The sequence below is a fragment of the Stegostoma tigrinum genome, chromosome 11 (assembly GCF_030684315.1).
Source record: "Stegostoma tigrinum isolate sSteTig4 chromosome 11, sSteTig4.hap1, whole genome shotgun sequence".
NCBI classification, from domain to species: Eukaryota; Metazoa; Chordata; class Chondrichthyes; order Orectolobiformes; family Stegostomatidae; genus Stegostoma; species Stegostoma tigrinum.
The window spans coordinates 38,534,650-38,557,296 of record NC_081364.1 but is presented as its reverse complement, the minus strand read 5'-3'; the positions used below and the strand labels follow the sequence as shown (position 1 = coordinate 38,557,296).

General features: G+C 38.7%; 1 protein-coding gene and 1 non-coding gene across 14 annotated transcripts in view; one reads left to right on the top strand and one right to left on the bottom strand.

The window, feature by feature from the left end:
• LOC125460282 (contactin-4-like) overlaps positions 1-22,647 on the bottom strand; it is a 2,333,145-nt gene that overhangs the window by 467,627 nt on the left and 1,842,871 nt on the right. The window lies entirely within an intron of this gene.
• LOC125460622 (U6 spliceosomal RNA) lies at positions 4,634-4,740 on the top strand. The gene has a single exon (XR_007249293.1). It is a non-coding gene; the product is annotated as a U6 spliceosomal RNA (small nuclear RNA).

Here is a 22,647-nt window from a genome sequence, read left to right as displayed (position 1 = left end):
AGCCATTATAGCAGATAGCAGCAATTCAGTTCATATATTTGATGAATCCACCTATTTTTAAGTTTGAAGGAATCTCCGTTTACCCTACTTATGACTACCAATCCCGACTCAAACCAAAGGCTGTACTACGCCTAACTGCAACACAGTATAATGCTTCCGCACTTTCAAATCACCATTAGTACCAATGAGATTTGTGCAAATGCCATAATTATTATACAAGATAATTACCAGCTGCCAACTCTGTAAACTTCACAGTGACAAACTGTAAAATTCCCACATCAGCAAGAAAGCATTCCCCATCTTTCCATCATTAAGTAACTTCAACACCATATGTTATACTGCATTCTGCTTTCAATACAATGAGGCAAAAAAGCCATACAATTTCACCAACGATTTATAACTGCAAAGTTAAGATTAACAAATGAATAATATTTGCTGTTGCATTCTTGTATATTTCCACAAACAGCAGAGCAGTGAAAAATTCACTTCTTGGGAAAACCGCAGCCTGTCAAAAACGAACCAAACGTTTTTATTTTCAGCAGAGAAATTAGAGGATGAACAATTTTGTTCCAATAAAAACTAATGAGTGATATTACATTTAAATGCTCACATTAGATATGCTTCTTCAAATCTGGTGACATTTTACACCGAAGATAATACTGAGGCAATGAGGCCTGTAATTAAACAGCTAAAATGCTCCGATGGGAGAGAGAACAAATGTAACCTGCAAATTGACTCTATTAAAGCAAGCTGTTACTTATCATCATGTTTTGTTTTCTTATTTTCTATTATCAAAGCAAATACTGCCACTTAAAAGGTAGTGAAACTCTTTTATTAGTAAAGTGTTGTTTCAATTTACAGTAAACATGGATCACAATAGTTCACTCCTATACTCAAACCCAGCCATTATAGATAAAGGAAAGTGAATGTGAAATAGGACTGAAATACTTGGAATATTAGCCCAATCAGGTTTGGGAACAGTAAAATCAGACCAGCCAGAATTACTCGTAGCTGAACATCAAGCAAAGAGAAAATTAAAATTTATTCTCCAACTTGGAGCTGGATATAGACTGAAATAAATGCAATGCAATCCTTTCCATCAAAAGTTCAATAATGCTTACTGACCATATTGATCTCCAGGAATCTATTTATGATTATGATAAATTTAAATTGAGTACATTATCATCATTAATCCTGACTTGTCAGTATCATGAATAATATGCTCTAGCTCAAGTGCCAAGTCATGATCAGGGAGAACAAAATGTCCCCAAACAGAATAAAAATTCTTCACACACCTGACACTCACACACTAGCATACAGCTTTCTACATTTCGAGTCAACAGTTTACAATCTACAGTTTACACAACAAAGTGCTGCAGCTATGTTTTTTCACATGATGATACGATCTGAAAATCTAGATGAAAGTACTACATGGGAATCTATTCTTCTCAGTACAGCTGTCTGACTCCTGGATTAGGCTATTATCATGTCATTGGTCCCAGGTATCTGCTATTCCGTGTACAAATCATCTGAACTTATCTGTCGGATTCAAGTCTTATAATCACTCCCAGGCACTATTCACTATATTATTGCAAGTTTTTTCCACTACATCATTTATCTCTTTCAGTTTGTAAGCTCACTCAACTGTAACATTATTAACGCTACTGTGGGAGGTCCTGCCCTGAAATATTAACTGGTTTGCTGTTAAGTTCCACAGGTGAAGTCTTAGATCTCTTTAAATTCTCAGCACATTGTCCACTATCGAAACCCATTCTTTTCCAGGATTTCAAAACTGTGAACCTCATTTTCTCTTTCTGACAATCTCCAACATTTTTGGGTCATCAGCTCGGCATCATTTTAGGATTAATATTAAATTAATCTCACATTGTCCCCAATATTCTTTCCAAGTTTGTTCTCTATTGTGTATCTTGGCCTGTTATATAGGGGAAGAACATATAAAGCTTGTAAATTGCTTCATCAGACTACTGTCTGTAGTCACTCCTGAGTTAACAATTCTTCCTGCGAAATCATGTTAAATTCTGGGCTCAATCACCAATTGAAATAGTCAGTGAAGTAAGTGGTACGAAAACAATTTAAATAATTACTGATTGCTTAACATAATTTCTGACTCTGTGATAATGATAGTCTTTTGTGCGATGCAGTCAGAAAAACAATAAATGAATAAAATATAATTCAAGTGTTAACTGGTGATACTATAATAATATTTTAAAATGAATTTTAAAAAGAAACGTCAAAATTTTAAAAACAGCAAATCTGATTAATCAAATGACTGAACATTTGTGATACTATACTACTTTGTTTCTCTCTGCAAATTTTGCATATGAGACATTGAGAAAATTATTAGGCTGTTAGTCTTGTGATTGTTTTTTAAAAAAGCTAAAAGTATTTTATAATTATTAGTAAGCATCACATATCTATCGTAATTAAATTATATATCAGAATTAAAATGTCAGCATGAAATAATGGCACTCTAAGCTCAATGATCTTTACAAAAAGGTCCTTGGATGAAATCAGACTTGCATCTTTCATTTTTTTCATCTGCATGCTTTCATTGATTAGTAATTTTCCAGTAATATTCTTCAGATATTTTTCTTGATTGCATTTAAATAATGCTGTTGTCTGGTCCACTGCAGGTGCCTATCAAGCAGATGTGAACGATGATTCATGGAGAAGGCTTACAATCTGAGAGAAAAATCCATCACAGGACAAGGAAAAGTCAATTTAAGAACTCAATATTGGCAGCACAGATCCCTGACCTTCTCGTGAGCACTGATTACATTGCTTCACTCCCACCTTTAGTGGTCTCCTGTGTAATTAAAATTATAATTGCTATAAAGGAGAAGTCTGAACTTGCAAGATGATTGTCCTGTCAGATTGGATTTCAAGGGGATAAATGAAGACTATATTCATTAACTTTTAGTTAAAAAATCAAATGTGTAGATAATCTGCTGACTAATGCTTAAATATGCATTCACTTTGAGTATGAAAGGATATTCAAACGGAAGATGATTTTATCTATCTGTGAATAAGAGTGAACAGTTGAACTTTTGTTTTGAAGCTTCCCTCACAGGAAATTACATTGAAATGACAAATCAAATATAAAATATTTTACCATAGGGAGGCAGTGGGGTGGGAGGGGTGATGGTGATGAGTAGCCATGTTCTTGGACATTATCTTTTTGCTTCTGCAATCTGGGTTCAAATTCAGCCATGATTTGGGGATGAATGCTTTATTTGCAAACTAAATGCAATTATTTGCAAAAAACAAGCTTCAAGTACATCCACAGCTAAAAATCTTCTCCAAATTAGCAATCATTTTTTGCAAAACCACAAGGTTAAACTGTTTGACAAGGGGGGAAATATTCACCGAGAGAAAGTGGGCAGAGAGCAATACTGTTTCTAATGTATGTGAATAAACTGCATTCGGAAGTCATAGCAAAGTGCACAAATTTCCACATGAAACTACACTAGAAGGGGCTCAACAATGTCACAGGATAATTTGTAAAAGAAAAAGTGTTCAGAATAACATGAAATTAAGTTTAGTGAAGACTAATTAAATCATTTGCATGGAAGAAGAAAATATCGTTTGACTAACAGAGTACTTGATGCTGACTGAAAGCCAGTCAGAGTAGATAAGGTTTTCTCAAGAAGCAATCTTAAACAGCATTGATTTGCTCGACTGAATACAATATTAGTTCATTAAAGCAACATGCAAACCAAGAAAAGGATAGTTTTGGAATGATTTCTGACTGAATAGATATTCCGATTTTCAATTGATTATAATCTGCTAAATTCTTAAAATGTTTTATTTCTACTTTCTCTTAGAATACCAGTGAAATCCATGCTAATCAAGTGCCAAAGGCTTTACGTGGCAATAGGAAGCAAGATTAATTCAGCACAGCCACTCGATTCCAGCTTCCACCAGCTCGTATAGGTCTGTTACTTGACCTAAACATTTTCTTTCCCTTAACCATAAATAATCCTGTGAGATTAACAGAGGCTGAAATATTCCATTAGGGAAGGCTTCAATGCTTTCCACAGCTCCTTTGATCCTGTTTCTCTGCCTGACACAAAGAGGCAGATTTTCAGATTATAGCCCATGCATAGAATTAGAGTTACTGATTAGCCAACAATCACAGATACATGTTCAATCTTCTACAAATTATTGTTGGGATACTTTTTAACATTTATTTTGCACCCAATGAACAAGATGAAAATGTTTACTTCTTATGTCACTGCAGGAACATTGCCTGACACTTTCTTTTCCAAACTGAAGTCTGTTTAACGGTAGTGGTTTTATTGGCCATTCTATTATCATATTGTTTAATACCACACAGTGAGCTGAAACATACTGGAAATTGGCTAAGTGTCTCATTTTTTGAGTACAGTTATTCTAAAATTTCCTTATCAACCAAGCACAATGACTCTTTAATGTTCTGCTCATCTGATTTTCGCACTCGTTGTGGGCTGTAGTGCTCATCACTGGACGGATGGTCCCAAGATTCTGGACAGTGACACTATTAAATGATGCATTTGGTCAAGCATTGGCAATCCAAAACCACCCTGTGCAGTCCCTGTGAATTGTACCAGTGATCACAGACAAAGATAAAATGGTGCTCGCTTCGGCAGCACATATACTAAAATTGGAACGATACAGAGAAGATAAGCATGGCCCCTGCACAAGGATGACACGCAAATTCATGAAGTGTTCCATATTTGTTAGCTTTTGTGCTACTGAGATGCTGCTTGGCCTGCTGTGTTCATCCAGCTTCACACTTTGTTATCTTATTTCCTCTAGTAATTGACATTTCTACCCTGGGAAAGAGACTCTGACTCTCTATTTTATCCATGCCTTTCATAATTTTGTAAATTTCTGACAGGTCATTCTTCAGTCTTCAATGTTTAAGTGAAAACAGATAAGGGTTGTCCAATTGCTCCTCGTCACCAAAACCCTCCAAACTAGGCAACATCCTGGTAAACCTTTTCTGTACCCTCTCCAAAGCCTGACATACCTTTGGTGTGTGGTGATCAGAATTGTACACAATATTCCAAAAAGTGATCTAAGTAAAATTCTATATAGCCGCAAAAAAAAGCTCTCTGATGAAGGGTCTAGGCCCGAAACATCAGCTTATGTGCTCCTGAGATGCTGCTTGGCCTGCTGTGTTCATCCAGCTTCACATATTGTTATCAAAGATAAAATGGTGTCCTGATTTTGCCGTCAGGGACTGGGGAGTCTCGGTCATGCAAAAGAAGGCTGTCCTCTTTCCCCAGGACTGTCATGGGATCCTCAGCCTCTCCCGAATAGTGAAAGCCCAAATGTACACATTCCCTTCTTATTAGTCCTCCCTACCAATCCTATCAGATTTAAACTCCCCCAGATCCCATCCAACCCATCTCTTGAAATGTCCCACTTTACCCTGCAACCCCCACCCTCTCACAACCTGAGGCACATCAAGTAAACACCCCAGATACAGTTGCATACTGCCTCCTTTCCTCCACTCCCACATGAAAGCCAGGGTGCCATGTGCTGTCAATAATGCCCACCCCCAGTCACCACTTTACCCCTTTCCTTTCCATGCATTATGATCTCCTAGCCCATTTACTTTGATTTACAACCTGTAGAATTGTTATTCCCTCTACTTTCCAGCATGCTGCTTCCAAACCCCACCATTAAGTTACGAAAGTTCCCTCCTACAGCAGGAGCCTTTGTTAACCCTGTCCCCTTGACATTCAGTGGACTGCTGTGGCACACCCACGAAACGACACAGATGGACAGCCCCAAATGATGAGAGACCAGACTCTTGTGTAATATCTGTATGATTCTTGACCTGTCTTCCCACAACTCCCCACACCGGTTGCACTGGCCACATGGCTGACTGTGGTACCTGCCATGGACTAGAATAGTTGATGAACTGTGCCCTAGCCTCTGGACTGATATCAAAGGCTGCCTTTAACTTGCTAGGGCAGAACTCCCTCCCTCAACTCCTTCGAGGAGAACTCCTCTTAGACATGGACACATGGCCATTTGCTGCTGTGTTTTGTGTGACGTGAAGTATGATGACCCTGTAAGGTCTGGCTGAGGGGACAAAATGCAAAAAGGCCAAGCAAGGCAAGGCAAGGCAGGGATGCTATGAGCATTGAAAAATGCACAAAGTGAGTGACTGCTCGGAAAATGAGTAAGAAATCGCTCAAATGAACCCCGGCCTTATACATGAGATGCGTTTTTGCCCAGTGCGCAAGGTAATTTTGCATTAACATTGCAATTAGAGGGGCTGTTGCAATTTAAAATGCAGCATTGAAGTGTAGAAACATTCTGTAAGTACGATGATGAATGGGGAGTACACAGTGTTTCTGACCGTGGATTGTGCCTTGTGATGTTTGTACCCTGTATCAAAGGTACAGGTGAAAGAGTAAACAACAAAGTGAAATCATCTTATTTCCAATTTTCATGTCAGGAATTGTTATCTTCTTCTTTTCGACCTGGCAGATGGGAGAATGGGAAACTGCATCTTAACGATGCAAGATGAAGAAATAATGTGATGTTAATGTTTGCAAATACTCCTCTCAGTCGTGAGAATCTTGTCTGATGGTTAAATACTTGTCAGCATCCTGTTTGTTCTTAAAGTGAAAATATTGATCACTAACTGTCATTAACACAGAAGGTATAATTTTAAGTTTGCAAGTGACATGAAAATTGCCGGCGTTGTTGATAGTGAGGAGAATAGTCTCAATTCCATGGCATAATAGACTACAGACCGAGGCAGGCAAATGGGATTAACGTAGTTTGATGTCTTTCAGTCGGCATAGACATGATGGGCTGAAGGACCTGTTCCTGAGCCTATGACTTTATCACTATGAAATTGTCAAAATCAATTTCCTTCACTTTGATCTGTTGTCTGAGAAACACATGATCTGATGCTGCTCTCATATAGGAGAAAAGTGTGTTAACTTGTTCTGAATATTTTTTGATCAAACTGTTCAGAGGTGACAATCAATCAAATGAGTCTGATAGCTTAATGTTTTTTTTTGGTGGATAGGTTGCTTTAGGCTAATTTTATAGCAAAAGGCTAATTTAATTGCATTTTTAATTGTTGATAGGTTGTTCATACTGGTTCAGTGATAATGGGAACTGCAGATGCTGGAGAATCCGAGATAATAAAATGTGAGGCTGGATGAACACAGCAGGCTCAGCAGCATCTCAGCAGCACAAAAGCTGACGTTTCGGGCCTAGACCCTTCATGTTTTTTGCTGAGTTTTAGTGTTATAATGATAAACTGAAAGCTGTTGATGTTTCTGCTATTTTCCATCATGCTTTCAATCTAAAGGCCCGTTTTACCTTTACTAATGTGGCATATTCATAGACATGAATGAAAGTCTTCCTTTCATTTCCAAAGAATCTGTGGGTAGATATAAGGTCAAAGTGAAATGCCACAATAAGATTCAATGTTTTGTTTTTCGATACATCTTTCAAAGATGTTGGAACTAACATTTTTGCATCAATATTTTGCATTGCAGGCAGGATCATGTTAAATTTGACAACGTGATCAAATTTGTAATATTTTTGTTCTTGATCCAATTTCTCACATTTTAATGAACAAAATTCAGAAAATACCTCAGTTGCCAAATAAAACTTTGAATTTTTAGTTCAAACCGTTAGAACAATAAAGATTTCACTAATTTAACTGTTATAGCTCTGATGTTTTAAATTGACATAACAGCTTATATTCCCATTGTTTTGTCTTCTTTTCAAGCTACATAACAGAGCTTTCATCTATTAGCTTACCTTGAGATAAACGTCAACATTTCACTGTAAATTTTTATTGTTCTTAAATTTTGGTGCAAGCTTTAATGATTACACCACTTAAACTCTTAAATCTCATTGCTCTTTTGCAGTTCCTAGCTTCTGTACCATTGAGAAAATTATTAGTAATTCTGAGATATAAAATTCCTATTTTTCTCCAGAATAACCATTTACTCAGTCACTAAATATCCTTTTGTGACTTTCAGCTCCCATCTGCATTTTTAGTGGGCCACCTACTTGGAATAATGAGTGAAGTCGATAAGAAGGTTGTATCTTCTGTCTTTATAAACACAAAATAATATTCCTATCATTTCCAGCAATGAATGGTGGGGAACAACTAACCAATTAACAGGGAGGTGAAGGCTCATGAAATTCTCCATTCTCAGAGTTAGGCAGATAAACGCAAAATACAACAGATGTGTGTTTGCAACATTTGTTGTCCAGAATCCTTCTCATGGGAAATCAGGATTGGTAATAAATGCTGGTCATGCCAAGGAAATCCACTCTAATTCACTCATAACAAATAAAAAATACATATTGAATATTTCATGGACTTTCTCAAAGCCACACAAGCTAAATTCAGCATCTCTGGAACACAGTGAATTTGCTAAATTTGTTTTTTAAGATATGAAGTAAATGCTTGCTTAAATACAAAGTAGATTTCCTGCGTAAGCTAACATGGAGGCAATGCAAAATAAACAATGTGAAGATTCTTAATTTGGCTTATGCTTGCCATACAATGTGTTCTGCTGTAATATAAAACAATATTACCCTTTGCAAATGCAATACTGCTTGAATCATTAAAATGATCCATCTTGTTTGTAGGAATGCCTTGAATGGAAGCAACCTCATTCAGTCACCAATGAAAATCTGACTATTCTGCACTGATTTAGAATTGCCAAGCAACAAGTCTTTGTTCTTAAAGATCAATTTCTTTCAATCACATGAATAACAGGCTCATGTGACATTTGAAAATGGTAAATACTGAATAAATCATGTTTTTTTTTTGTGCGTGGAGCATGAATGGCCCTCCTGAATCAAATTGGCTTCAGTAATGGAACATTCTCAAAACAGTCACAGGTAATATTGCCTTTCCTTGCAGCAAAGATATTGTCACCTGTCATGGGTCATGCTCCTGCAGACATAGAATGTTGAATTCCCTGTATGAGAAAGCAGAATGACAAATCAATACTATGCATATGCTGCATTTAATCTGGCAACTTTTCATCCTTAATTTACAAACAAACAAAGAAATCTACAGCACAGGAACAGGCCCTTTGGCCCTCCAAGCCTGTGCCGATCAAGATCCTCTGTCTAACCTGTCATCTATTTTCTAACGGTCTGTGTCCATTTGCTCCCTGCCCATCCATGTACCTGTCCAAATATATCTTAAATGACGCTAATGTGTCTGTGTCTACCACCTCCACTGGCAACGCGTTCCAGGCGCCCACCACGATTTGTGTAAAGAATTTAGTGAGGGAAAATTCTCAAGCAGGTAAATGCAGCAGAAGTATTCGCACAATACTGTTTCAGTGTACTGCGTTACAACTGATCTGTCTGCTTACGGGAGATTCACAGTTCAGGTCCTTAGTATCTGGCCCTCTGAACCATTTTGCTAGCTCATCCATTGGGCACTGGCAAAGGCATCAGGTGCATCTTCGTATTTCATCTGGGGAGAGATGATTTGGGTCTGAAATATGCAAAAGTGACTGTAAGCAAATAAAAATAATAAACACCTCTAATTCTAAGCACTGCAATGATGACCTTGGTCAGGTTCCTTACCCTCCTGGCATTTTTTCTCAGTTTAATGCATACAAGTGAGTCAAGAATTGACCTGACCATGTATGTGAGAAAGCAACAACTCTCAAATATGGGGAATTGTAAACACAAATCAAGGTCGGCAGCAAAATGTCTTTTTATATTAACAAAGTTGCTTCCATTCCCAAAATAGATAACACCAGTAGAGGGAAATAAAGAGAAAAAAACAAGCAAGTGTTTGGAAGTCTTACTGTTAATGAGGAACAAGTCATAATGTGAAGGTTCTGAGAAAGTTGTCGCTGGACCCGAAACATTAACTCTTGATTTTTTTCTTCTCAGATGCTGCTGGACTTGTTGAGCTTTTCCAGCAACTTCTGTTTTTGTTCCTGATTTACAACATCTGCATTTCTTTTGGTTTTTATGATGTGGAGGTGCTTATGTTGGACTCAGGTTGACAGAATCAAAAGTCACGCAACATCAAGTTACAGTTCAACAGATTTATCAGAAATCACAAGTTTTGGGGGCACTGCTTCTTTGTCAGGTTAAGGAACAGGATTGGGAAATTGGAATCAGATCTTAGTCAGTATTTAGCTGTAAGTATTTGAAAATCAGAATCAGGGAGACACCAAGAATGAATCAATTAATTCAAGATGAATGCAATTAAAATAAGTAGTTGTATAAAGTGTTTGTATATCTAACATTGAAGTAATAATGCTGCATTTGAACAATAAAATATTGCTGCTTGATTCAACATTGTGAATCAATAAATATTTCATTATTTAACCAAAAAAAATCTCAAAATGTTCCTTTCAATTTCTGGTGGTCAAAGAGATGTATACCCATTTAAAGAATCAAGGATGAAATATTTGTTTCCATTAACTCCTGTTGCTATGGTCGAATTTTACATCACAGGAAATAATATCAATATAGTTGATGAAATCCCTTCAATTACTTTTTTTTAATTTTACATTTATTTTACTAATTTTTAGTCATTCTTATTCTTCATGAATCATAACTCTAGTATTATTTTCAAAGTGTTGCTTTTCAAATTCTGCCCATTGTGACCGACATTGGTGAATTCGTATTGCTAATAAGGACAACACATAAATATTGACAGTCGCATTTTATCAAATTTTGATTTAAATACGTTGCTTTGCTGAAACTCAATAGAACTTTAAATGTTTGTCTCATGGTCTTATCACAGGACTGCTTGCAATAGTAAAGGCAGCGGGAGAATCGACCAATTTTCCAAAAACTTGAGTAAAGCACTTGCACAAACAGCATCTCTTCTAAAATGCTTCGGAAAGCTACACAGCTTGACCAAATTAAAACATTTAAAATGTTATTAATGTTTTACAGCTTTAAGTTAGAAGACCAAAAACAAAAGTTAGGATGAACGATCTATGGAAGTTTTACAGTTGATCAGAAAGTGCAACTATTGATGTGTAAAATGCAGGTTATGACAGAGAAGTTTCATTTTTTTTAAAGTGTTGACCGAAGAAATGAAACAAGAAATATCAATGTATGTTATTTATATTGACTTCTTGAAGGCATTTGATAAAATCTTTGGAAAGGCAGATGGCCAGAAGTAAAGCTGATGCAGCTGAAGACAAGTTATTGACCTGGTTGGGAAATGAGATGAGAATCAGAGTGAGGCCAAGAATTGATAGGATGTGATGACTGATTAGGATTCCCCACCGGGACCATGAAAAACTGGGAGCAAAAATAGCTCCAGCTACCTGGGATAACACAGCGTGGAGCTGGAGGAACACAGCATGCCAGGCAGCATCAGAGGAGCAGGAAAGTTGATGCTTCGGTTCGGGACCCTTCTTCCGAATTGGGGAGGGGTAAGGGAGCAGGGAAATAAACAGAGAGAAGGGACAGGGAAGGTGGGTGGGATGGTGATAGGAGAATGCTTTTAGGGAGTAGTGGGGATTGGTCAGTGGGATGGGCGGAGCAGATAGGTGGGAGAGAAGATAGACAGGTTGTGTCAGTCAAGGAGGTGGGGATGAGAGGGAGGGTTGGGCATGGAATGATGCCGGGGTTGAGGAGAATTTAAAGCTGATTAAATCCATGTTTCGGATCCTAAGGCAGAAACATCAACAGTTCCACACTGTGTATTCTCTGATTCCAGTGTCTGCAGCTCTTACTATCTCCAGCTACCTGGGCATTAGTTTCAGGTTTCATCTTACTTCCAAGCCAGGTTTTTATACAGCTAGATGCGTGCACCTGCCAGGTAACCAATATGGCTCACAAACAGCTGTTAGCGATGAATTGAAGGATTTTCCAGTCGGCCTCCAGTTTATTGCAGGTGGTGGCAGCAGGGGTCAGATAGACTCAGATAAAGTCCCATTAATCACCAAGTCGCAAGACTCTCTGATTAATCTAACTTTCATACAGGTGAAAAGAGGGCATTTCCAATTTGAAATTTACCTTTCCATTACCTTCCATTGCAACCTACTTCGCCCTTCAATCTCAAAGTGCTCTGATTGACCTTCCAACTACAATGCCCTGTTTCCATCTTTATTTGGATTATGAATTTACACATTAGCCATTAATTGGCTGTAGCAGAGAAAATTGCCGTGAGTTTTCCCTCGGGCCAACATCTGATTCCTGTGCCTGGAGGCAAAATCCTGCCCCTGGTGGCCCACACTGATTTGTTTCGGGACTTCAACCCCTTGCTATATTCGTTAATGTTTTAGATGATAGGACAGATACATTTCCAAATGTGCCAATTATCTGATAGTTCAAAAAAAAGCAGCATTGTAAGCACTGCGGATGGAAGTACCAAAGTAAAAGCTGTTGATGGACTGACTAAACAGCTGAGCCTTTGGTAAGTGTATTCCAGTGTCAGTAAATCTGAGGTCATTTACTACGAATCTAAAAAAAAAGACAGAATGGGACATTTGCTCAGCGTAGGTCAGACCAAATGAAAAAGGCAGCAACCTCTTTGAAAACAAACACATTTCAGAAGTAGAAAACTAAAATGTGATGGGATGAAGCGCCGAACCTAAAACACATCCAGACTGAGCCATCTGCAGTGCTGTTCTCTGCATGGATTGGATCAGATTTATCTGTCACTTTCATATCCACTGAAAGCCTATCAAACACTGGCTTGAAAGATAAACAAGAAAACAAGTCTAAGGGGCACAGTATAATGGTAGCATTAGAGATTTCTAGTCTGAAATCAATAAATTTTATACACACAAAGGGTGGTTTACGTTTGAAATCCTCCTCCATAAATGGCATTAGAGCTATTTTTAACTTTTAACTCAAGATTGATTATTTTCTGTTGAGCTATTAAGGATGTGGACGAGGTCCCAGGTCAGCCAAGATCTCATTCAATAACAGGGCAGACCAAAGGAATTCAGTGACCTGTTCATGTTCCGATGCTTCAAAGGAGCAGAACTAAAGTTGAAAACTGGGTTCATTCAATTAATTTACCATGATTTCTACTTCCAAGGAGTTTTGCATTCAGCTCTTACTTTGAAAGTCTGTCACTGGCGCTTACTAACTACACCTTTCTGTAGAAGCAGGGCTTCACAAGTTAAATGTCAACAGCTTAGCTGGAAGCCCTCAGAGAATCGTGTTCTTTACTTCACGGAAACTAACAAGACAGCTCAAGTGTTGCTGCAAAGAACATATAATCCAGTTACATGTACACCAGTCAAAGAGGGCCAATTGATCTTAAGGCAGTGAAGCATGGAGTTGCAACTAACCTGTTTTTAGCAAACATAATAGATCTCAACAAAGTATTTTTGCAGTCAAGTCTTCATAAAATAAAATGCAACATTCAACACCAAAGAAGAAAAAGAAATAAACAAAAGAAACGACCAACAGATAAAGTGAATGAAACAAGAAAGAAAAGAATGTGCGGTGTTCAGAGGACTGTGTTATGTTGGACTTACATACACAGAAAACAGAACAAAACTGCAAACAAAGATTAATTATTTTGCTAAAATATAGATGAATTTCTATAAAAGATATAGCTTGATCTTGACAGTTAAACTCATTTTAATTTTATTCCCTATGAGACTCAGAATAGCATGGAGTGAAAGAGTTTGAATGCTGACTATTTACACAATCCACGATTCAATATTTAGCCAGCTGCTCATGGCTGGGAAGGGCATCGATATGAGCATGCTGCGAAGGAGCAGATACAAAGAGACACAGTGAAAGAAAACAACAATGAATGTACAAAAATGACATTATAAACTGATCCAACCAGTTTTGGGATATTTAATAATTCATGGGGTGAGGGCATCTCTGGCTAGGCCATCATTTATTACCATTCCTAATTACCCAGAGGGCAGTGAACAGTCAACTACATTGCTGTGGATCTGGAGTCACATGCAGGCCAGACCAGGTAAGGGTGGCAGTTTCCTTCCCTAAAGGAAATCTGTGAAGCAGATGAGTTATTCTAACAATGGATTCATAGTCATCATTAGAATCTTAATTCCAGATTTTTATTGGATTCGAATTTCACCACCTGCTGTGCCAGGCATTGAACTGGGTTGCAAGAACATCCTGAGGAAACACTAACTCTGATTTTTTTTTTCACAAACGCTGCTAGACCTGCTGAGATTTTCCAGCAACTTCTGTTTTTGCCCCGGAACATTGTCTGGATCTCTGGATTGGCACTCCAGCGATAATACCACTAGGGTGTTGCCTCCCCTGGTATATCTCAGCTAATGTTAATGCTGGCTTGATCATACGTTCATATAATGTTTGGCAACTACCCTTTGAGCAAAGTTGTAAATTAAAACTTTAAGTTGCGCATACTACTTCCAAGTGCTCTCCCAAGCTCTAGGGGAGGACAGGCATATAAAGATACCATTCCTGGGCAGGTAATTCCAGAAGCCCAGGCTAATTCTTCAAAAACATGAGCTCAAATGGAAGTTGGGGGAACTTAAATTCAATTGTTAAGGCCACATTTAGAATAACGCACACAGTTCTGGTGGTTCTGCTCTCGGAATAACGTAATTCAACTGGAAAGGGTGCAAGAAAGATTTACAAGGATGCTACTGAGACCGGAAGATTTGAGTTATAAGGATATAAGGAAAGGCTGGAAACCCTTCTCCCCTGATGTGTAGGAGGCTGAGGGGTAATCTTATAGAGGTTTATAAAATAATTGGTGGGGGGCGGTGGGTACAGATAAGATGAATAAACCAAGGTATTTTCTCCAGGGTAAGGGAGTTCAAAGCCAGAGGGCATAGGTTTAAAGTCAGAGGGGAAAGATTTAAAAGGGACCCAAAGGGCAACTTTATCCAGCTCAGAGGGTTGTGTGTATATGGAACAGAAGAAGTGGTCAATGAGGGTACAATTATAACACTCAAAATATGTTTGGACAGGCACATGTACAAGAAAGGTTTACAAGCTTATGAGCCACACATAGGCAAATGGCTCTGGTTCAGTTCAGAAAACCTAGTCGGCACTAGATGAGTTGGGCTGAAGGGTCTGTTTCTATGCTGTATGACTCTATGATTGAGATTGACAAATAGGAAAATCATTGTTGCAGCAATGACTAGAGTTGCCTGTTGGGACTGTTGTACGTGATATAGATTCCAGTCCAGACAGGTCTGAAACTTTCAGCTTAGTACCTGAGATCACAACACATGACATCCGATAAAAATGTACTCACTTCACTTTTTGGCACTCTGACTGTGTTCTTTGGTCAGTACAGTATGTTCAGTCAATGAGCTTTGTATGAAATGTATGGCAAATCAGTAAACACAGAATCGAGGTTGTGTGTATAAGTCTGTGATATTTTAGATATGTAAATCATTAACATTGTTAATAAACTTCAAGACATTTGATTCAACAAGAACCTGATTCTCTGTGGTTTATATTATGAAGACTAAATTTTTTTTTAGAAAAACGCTCATAAGGAGCCATGAGGAAGTCCCAATGCAGCCACCTCCTCAATGTAGAAACTTCCAATGAGCAACACCCCAGCATCTGGAATGCAGTGAAAAATTCCCCAAATCATTTGCAGAGACTTTAAAGGTTTCCTATACATTTTCGTTTCACATGAAGTGACGGAGGAGTTAAAACCTACTCTAATTGCCGGATCACTGTTAAAATGATCATCCTGATTACTTCCCACCCACCTTCAACCCTCCTAGCACCACCATCCCCATCAGGGCTAACAACGACACCAACCAAACACAGTCTCACTGCTGATGCTGTGGATACACATGAATGGCTGAGCTCCACCACCTGACACCAAGTCCTGAGTCACGGCCAAATCTCTGTCTCACCTCTAAACATCTCCAAATATCACATCTCTCTCTATGGCTGAAATCCTTCTCTAACTATCCTCACCCAACACTCTGACTCATAGTAAACATTCCTGACCTGCTCTAGCAAAGGCTCAACCGCTTAATTGTATCTCCACCCTGCTATTACACCAGCTATCCTCCTCCGTTACCTGCTCACTTCATCCTCTCTCACCCATACCTATTCTCTGGAAGTTAGTAAATGACATTAAATGGTAAAATAAATGAGAAACTGTACTTAGAATTATTACTATGAAACAACATAATCATGAAATTAACTCTTTAAAAGAAACTTGCAACAAAAATAACATTAATCAACAAAAATAACATTTTTTTTAAAAGGAACCAAAAGGAATAATAAATAGTGTTATGTCATGTCACGCTTCCAGTATGTCAGCATACCCTGAAGAGCTTTGTTCACGATATCATCACTGTATCATTGTGTGTGACTTGAGGATCCTGGTGTCTTGCATTTTATCTTATTCTGGGATAACTTGATGTATGAAATTCAAATGATACTACTTTGTTGCATCCTCACAATTGTGTATAATAGTTGGCTATAATAAGCATCTGTTAGATTCTTCAATTCTGTGCCATCTACACCAATTTTACAATGCAGGGAGTAACGCATATTTCTGCATAAGGTGAAAATACTCTACTCTAGGCAAAGTCACAATGATAAAAAATTAGAAAGTACCTGATGAAGCTTTATTATTTTAAAATTTGCATTAATCACTGTGATGTTTGCTGCTGCCCTAAGGGCAGCACAGTGGCTCAGTGGTAAGCACTGCAGCCTCACAGCACCAGGGACCCGGGTTCAATTCCAGCCTCGGACGACTGTCTGTGTGGAGTTTGCACATTCTCCCCGTGTCTGCGTGGGTTTCCTCCGGGTGCTTCGGTTTCCTCCCACAGCCCAAAGATGTGCAGGCTAGGTGGATCGTCCATGCTAAATTGCCCGTAGTGTTCAGGGGTGTGTGGGTTATCAGGGGATGGGACAGTGTGAGATGCTTCAAGGGGTGGAATGGACTTGTTGGGCCAAAGGGCCTGTTTCCACACTGTAGGTAATCTAATCTAAAAGACCATTCACAAATCCAGTGGCAAGATAAAGGGTGTGGTTTTGCCTCTTTTGTGCTACACAGAGATGTAGACAGCAGGACAAAATGAAGGCATCCAGGAGCAACCAGACTTGGATGTCTGGCGATAAAAAACAAGTTTTATTTTAAAATTTTATTATGCTTGGATGGATAAGTGCTGGGCCAAATACACAGAGAGTGGTGGGCGCATTGAATATGCTGCTGGCAGTGATAGTGGAGTCAGATACTTTAGGGACATTTAAGCATCTCTTGGATAGGCACAGGGATGATAGTAAAATGTAGGGTGTGCAGGGTGGCTTGATCTTGGAGTAACATAATAGGTCGGCACAACATCGTGGGCTGAAGGGCCTGTACTGTTCTATGTTCTACATTCAATTAACCGAAAAACATGAAAATATCCCATGCACAATATTCAATCTTAAGTAGTTTAGTTACCTCCTCCCTTACATCGGTGCTCACTTTCCTAAACTATTACAAATTTATTAAAATGTATTTGTCTTTAATGCTGTAACAAAATTTACAGAGAAATCCTGCCATTGTGGCTTTAATGCCAATGGCAGAGGCACTGGCCACTCTATTCACACCATTACATATAGAAAGGAAAGGATAAAATGCAAATCCTTTAGAACTGCTAATAACCTTGGATGTGGTATTGGAAAATAAAATTACTGAGGAATGATGTAAAGTACTCCTGTGAAGTGAAATTCTTTTGTGCGTGCTAGAAGTAAAAGAAGAAAATTCTATTCTGTCATTTAAGGTATATTGTTGGCGATAAAAACAGTGTTTAGTCCAATTGGTTTTAGCCTGTGATAATAATAGACATAAAATTTCAAAATCTTTCTGTGTCATTCATTTAGCTACCAATTATATAAGTGAGTTTGTTTTTAAAAGTGCTCTCTACAGAGATTGTAACATTGACAATTATCAACAAAAAACTCATTCAAAATTACCAGCAATATGATCAAAGAAAGGATCTTACGAAAGCGTCTTACTGATATCAACTTCAAGCCCACTGGCTCACAAAACTACCTGCACTACGCCTCCTCTTACCCACCTTCCTGAAAAAATGCAATCCCTACTCACAATTCCTCCACCTCCGCCACTTCTGCTCCCAAGATGAGGCATTTCACTCCCGAACATCCCAAATGTCCTCGTATTTCAAGGATCGCAACATTCCTCCTTCAGTGGTTGAAAATGCCCTCAACCACATTGATTCCTCACATCCCCTCTCCACAAAGACAGAATTCCCCTTGTCCTCACATATCACCCCATTAACTACCGGATTCAACACATCATTCTCTACCATTTCCACCACCTGTAATCTGATCCCATGACAAAGGATATATTTCCCTCCCCACCCTTATCTGCCTTCCAGAGGGACTGCTCTCTCTGTGAATCCCTCGTCCACTCCACACTCCCCACTAGCCCCACCAACCCCGGCACCTTTCCCAGCAACTTACACCTGCCCCTACACCTCCCCCATTACCTCCATCCCGGGCCACAAAAAATCCTTTCACATCAAACATGTTCAAGTGCACATCCGCTAATGTGGTAGATTGTATCCACTGTTCCTGATGTGGCCTCCTCTATATCGGGGACATCAAGCAGAGACTCGGAGACTGCTAAGTCAAACACCTACACTCAGTTCGTGACAAAAGACAACACCTCCCAGTCGACAACCACTTCAATTCCCCCTTCCACTCCCTGGCAACATGTCCATCCTGGGTCTCCTCCAGTGTCATAACGATGCCACCCAGAAAATGGAGGAACAGTACCTCATATTCCACCTAGGAAGTCTACAACCCAATTGGTCTCAAAGTGGACTTCACTAGCTTCAAAATCTCCCCACTCCCGACATCATCCCAACACAAGTTCCCACCCCCCTCATCCCCATCTCATTGACCTGTCCGTCTTCTCTCCCACCTATCTGCTCCTCCTACCTCACTGACCAATCCTCATCACCACTTACCTACACTCATCTTCACCAGCTTCATCCCTGCCTCCTTGGCCCATCTGTCTTCCCTCCCACCTACCTGCTCCACTATCTACCTGCTATCACTGCCCCTCATCTCTCTATTTATTTCAGAGACCCCTTTCCCTCCTCCATTTGTGAAGAAGAGTCCCGACCTGAAATGTCAGCTTTCTTGCTCTGCTGAAGCTGCCTGGCCTGCTGTACTCCTCCAGCTCCACACTGTGTTATCTCAGACTCCAGCATCGGCAGTTCTTACTATCTGTTATGAAATGTTGCTTAGTTTCTTTTCATTCATTGTTAAACTCTGCATTGACCATCATTAACTGACTTCAATTGATTGACCTTACTGTGATCATTAAAGGGCACTTCTTCATAAATCCCAGTGAAAGTAACATTTGACAATTAACTGAGAATGAGAGTACAGAAAGGTGGAAAATTACGTTCTGTTTGTACATTTAAATCCATGACTTGAGAATGGATCAAAACACAATGAACATGATTCAAAATCATGCAGAGGGAAAACAAACCAGACAATTTATTCCTTTCATGGGGTAAGTTGTTACATCTATTTTTGCTGTATGTAAAGTCAACAAAAATAGAAAACAAAATAAATTCTGCTCTGAAATATTTTCCGGAAATTTGATGCTTTTGGATAGACCCAGACCAAATACTAATCTACACACCAAGAGGAATAAAACCAAAGAAAATTCTAACTTCCCGACATACTCATTACCTATTTCATGGATAATTTGTTCCAGCAATAGATTTGAGATGTGACCTATGGACATTTGCTTCTGTCTAGGCTGTACACGGTAGACCCTTTCTAAGGCTTTGACCTAAATGAAGAAAAAGCTAAGTTACTGGAACTGGAAGCCTTAATTGGTGTTGCTGGCAACTAGAATTGTTAATAAAACTATTCTGATATCAGCAAGCTACCAATTGAGAAGAATTCATTGTATAAAGTAACACATTTGAATTAGATCAAGCTATTTGAAGACCAAGACACAGCTCTTTCATCAGGTCTGATTTCAAATTTAATGTTCAACATCATTATGATACTAGGCTGACTAAAATAGTTGGAAGCTGTAATACAAGACAAAACTTCACATGAAAGTTGAAAGTGATGCTTGGTAATGGCTGTCATGGCTATTAATAATCTTTGGGACGACAGTCCAGCACTTAGACAGATCATTACAGCTGAATTCAAGTGTTGTTACTCAAGCTAAATTATTCTTTTTTAAATATATGACCTCTTCATAGCACAATATCATGAGGAATAAACAAATTAACTTGCATTTTATGTGGTTCCTTTTATGACCTCAGGGTGTGCCAAATCACTCCAAAGAGAATGAATTGTTTTTGAAGTGTCAAGATTGCTGTCCTGCATCCAAAGATTAATCTGTTAATCTGCACAGAGCAAGGTCCACTCACATAAATAAGCAGTTATAGTAGGAATTGTAGATGCTGGCCAATCTGAGGTCAGCCTTCCTACTCCTTTGATGCTGCTTGGCCTGCTGTGTTCATCCAGCTCTATATCTTGTGATGAAGGGTCTAGGCCCGAAACGTTAGCTTTTGTGCTCCTGAGATGCTGCTGGGCCTGCTGTGTTCATCTAGCCTCACATTTTCTTATCTCAGCTCTATATCTTGTTATCTTAAATAAACAGTTAACTTGTTTTTAATGATGTCAGTTGAGGGCTGTGAGATATTGTGTTATGATTGTCTTTACTAACTCACTCACAAGCGCGCTGTGTTTACTATACCTCATTTCCATTCAATCATTCATAGAACCACATTAAACTAAATTAAACATCTTTTCCAACCCATTACTGTGTCTTTACACCTTTCAATTCTTCTCAATCTAATGCTGCAAGCAGAGTTTATACATGTTTCTGCAGCAAAGCCTACCCCTGAATAAGTGTTAATGCCGTAACCTACTCAGAACAATGCCATTCCCACCATCAGGTCGCCATAACTCACCTAAACAATGGATAGATTATACTATTAATTAGTCCCAAGCAATTGTGTCTTGGGGCCTGAACAGATTGCAGAACATCAAACTGCATGAAATAATGCGTGAGAAGTGTCAAAACCAGCAAAAGTAAACAAAATCTCATGACACAGCTGCAGGAGATCAGTTTATTATCCTTCATATTTTTATTTAGTAGATGTAAAATTTCTCACTTATTTAGATCATGTAGGTCTGGTATTTTTACTAACGTTACTAATTTTAAAGAAAAAAAGGACTGACACCTCTTAATTATACAAATTCAGTCCAGACAGACATTCTAATCCCCTCAGGAGCAACAACCAGCAGTTAGCAGGTACTTAAGCCATTTTCTGCTTCCCTAAGACAAATGTCACACAAACCTGTGTACAATAGATACAACAATGTGACACCAAAGTACTAAAATTTTAATGTCTGTAAAAACTGTGCATAAAAGAGGTGACTGTAAAATTGTACTTTGGATTTCATCACCACCTTAAACTGTGCCACTGCAGACACTCAATAAAGATGCTATTTTCACCACGCACCGATCTCGGTCATTATTGAACACAATCCCACAGGGCAAATGTTGGCCTGGATACTGGGAGAGAATTTGTGATCACTTTTCTATTTGGGACTGTAGCCTGTTTAACAAAATGTTGTGCTGCACTAGATTTCAGATGAGACAAAGCCAGACAATTCATCAACTGTAAAATAAATAAAACTGAGATATTACAAGGATGTAAAGTGCATCAAAGAAATTCAAATTATTTCTCCTGTCTCCATGACTTTCTCAAAGACGATGTGCACTTTCTTGATCTAACTGCATTCCTGCTGTGGAATTCAGACATGAGCAGTTGACTGGTTTAAAAATAAACTGCAAAGCCATCAGCTGCTCCACTGAGAGCATTGCAATTGTTCAGATTCTCTCCTCACAAATGTTGCCAGGCCTTCTGGGCATTTTCTGTTTTTATTCAAATTGTCAGCTCTCACGGTCTTTTGCTTTTGAATGTCTGTACTGACAGATCATTTTAATAAATGATTGACTTTGTTAGCCTTGGGTTTGATAACCTTTCAGCCTTCCCGATCGAGAAAAAAAAACAAATGCAATGATACACACTTGTAGGTGCCTTACATGCAAACTAAAAGACTTCCACAAAATTTAGACCAATAAGGCCATAGAAAACTCGACTGAATGCCAAATAAGATTGAGTTTGTCTAATATGGCAACAAATGTTCTTGTAGCAAAAATAATGGAAACATCCCGGTATGACACAATTTGAATTCTATTACCTCTTTTCTTGTGAATGTTGGTCTTCCTATTCAATGAAGAGATTTCAAGAGACTTTCCAGGGAGTTGGCTGCACCTGCAGTACTCACCTTGGGGAACTGTAAGTGGCTACTGAAAATGGGGATACAGTTGTGTTTTGAATGGTTACCTTTAAATAGCCTGTTATAGTGATGTGGTATTGTTGGATCTTGTGGTCAATTGAAGCCAAAAATAAAATTGTTGGGAATTACTAAGGGTAGCACAGTACACATTTTTTTCAGGGTTACAATGCAAATGTGCCACAGACTACTATATCCGATTTCCCAATTCTGAGCACAAAAAGCTATGGATTAATCAAAATACTTTACTTTTGTAAGATAACAAAGTGTGAAGCTGGATGAACACAGCAGGCCAAGCAGCATCTCAGGAGCACAAAAGCTGACATTTTGGGCCTAGACCTTCATCTTGGA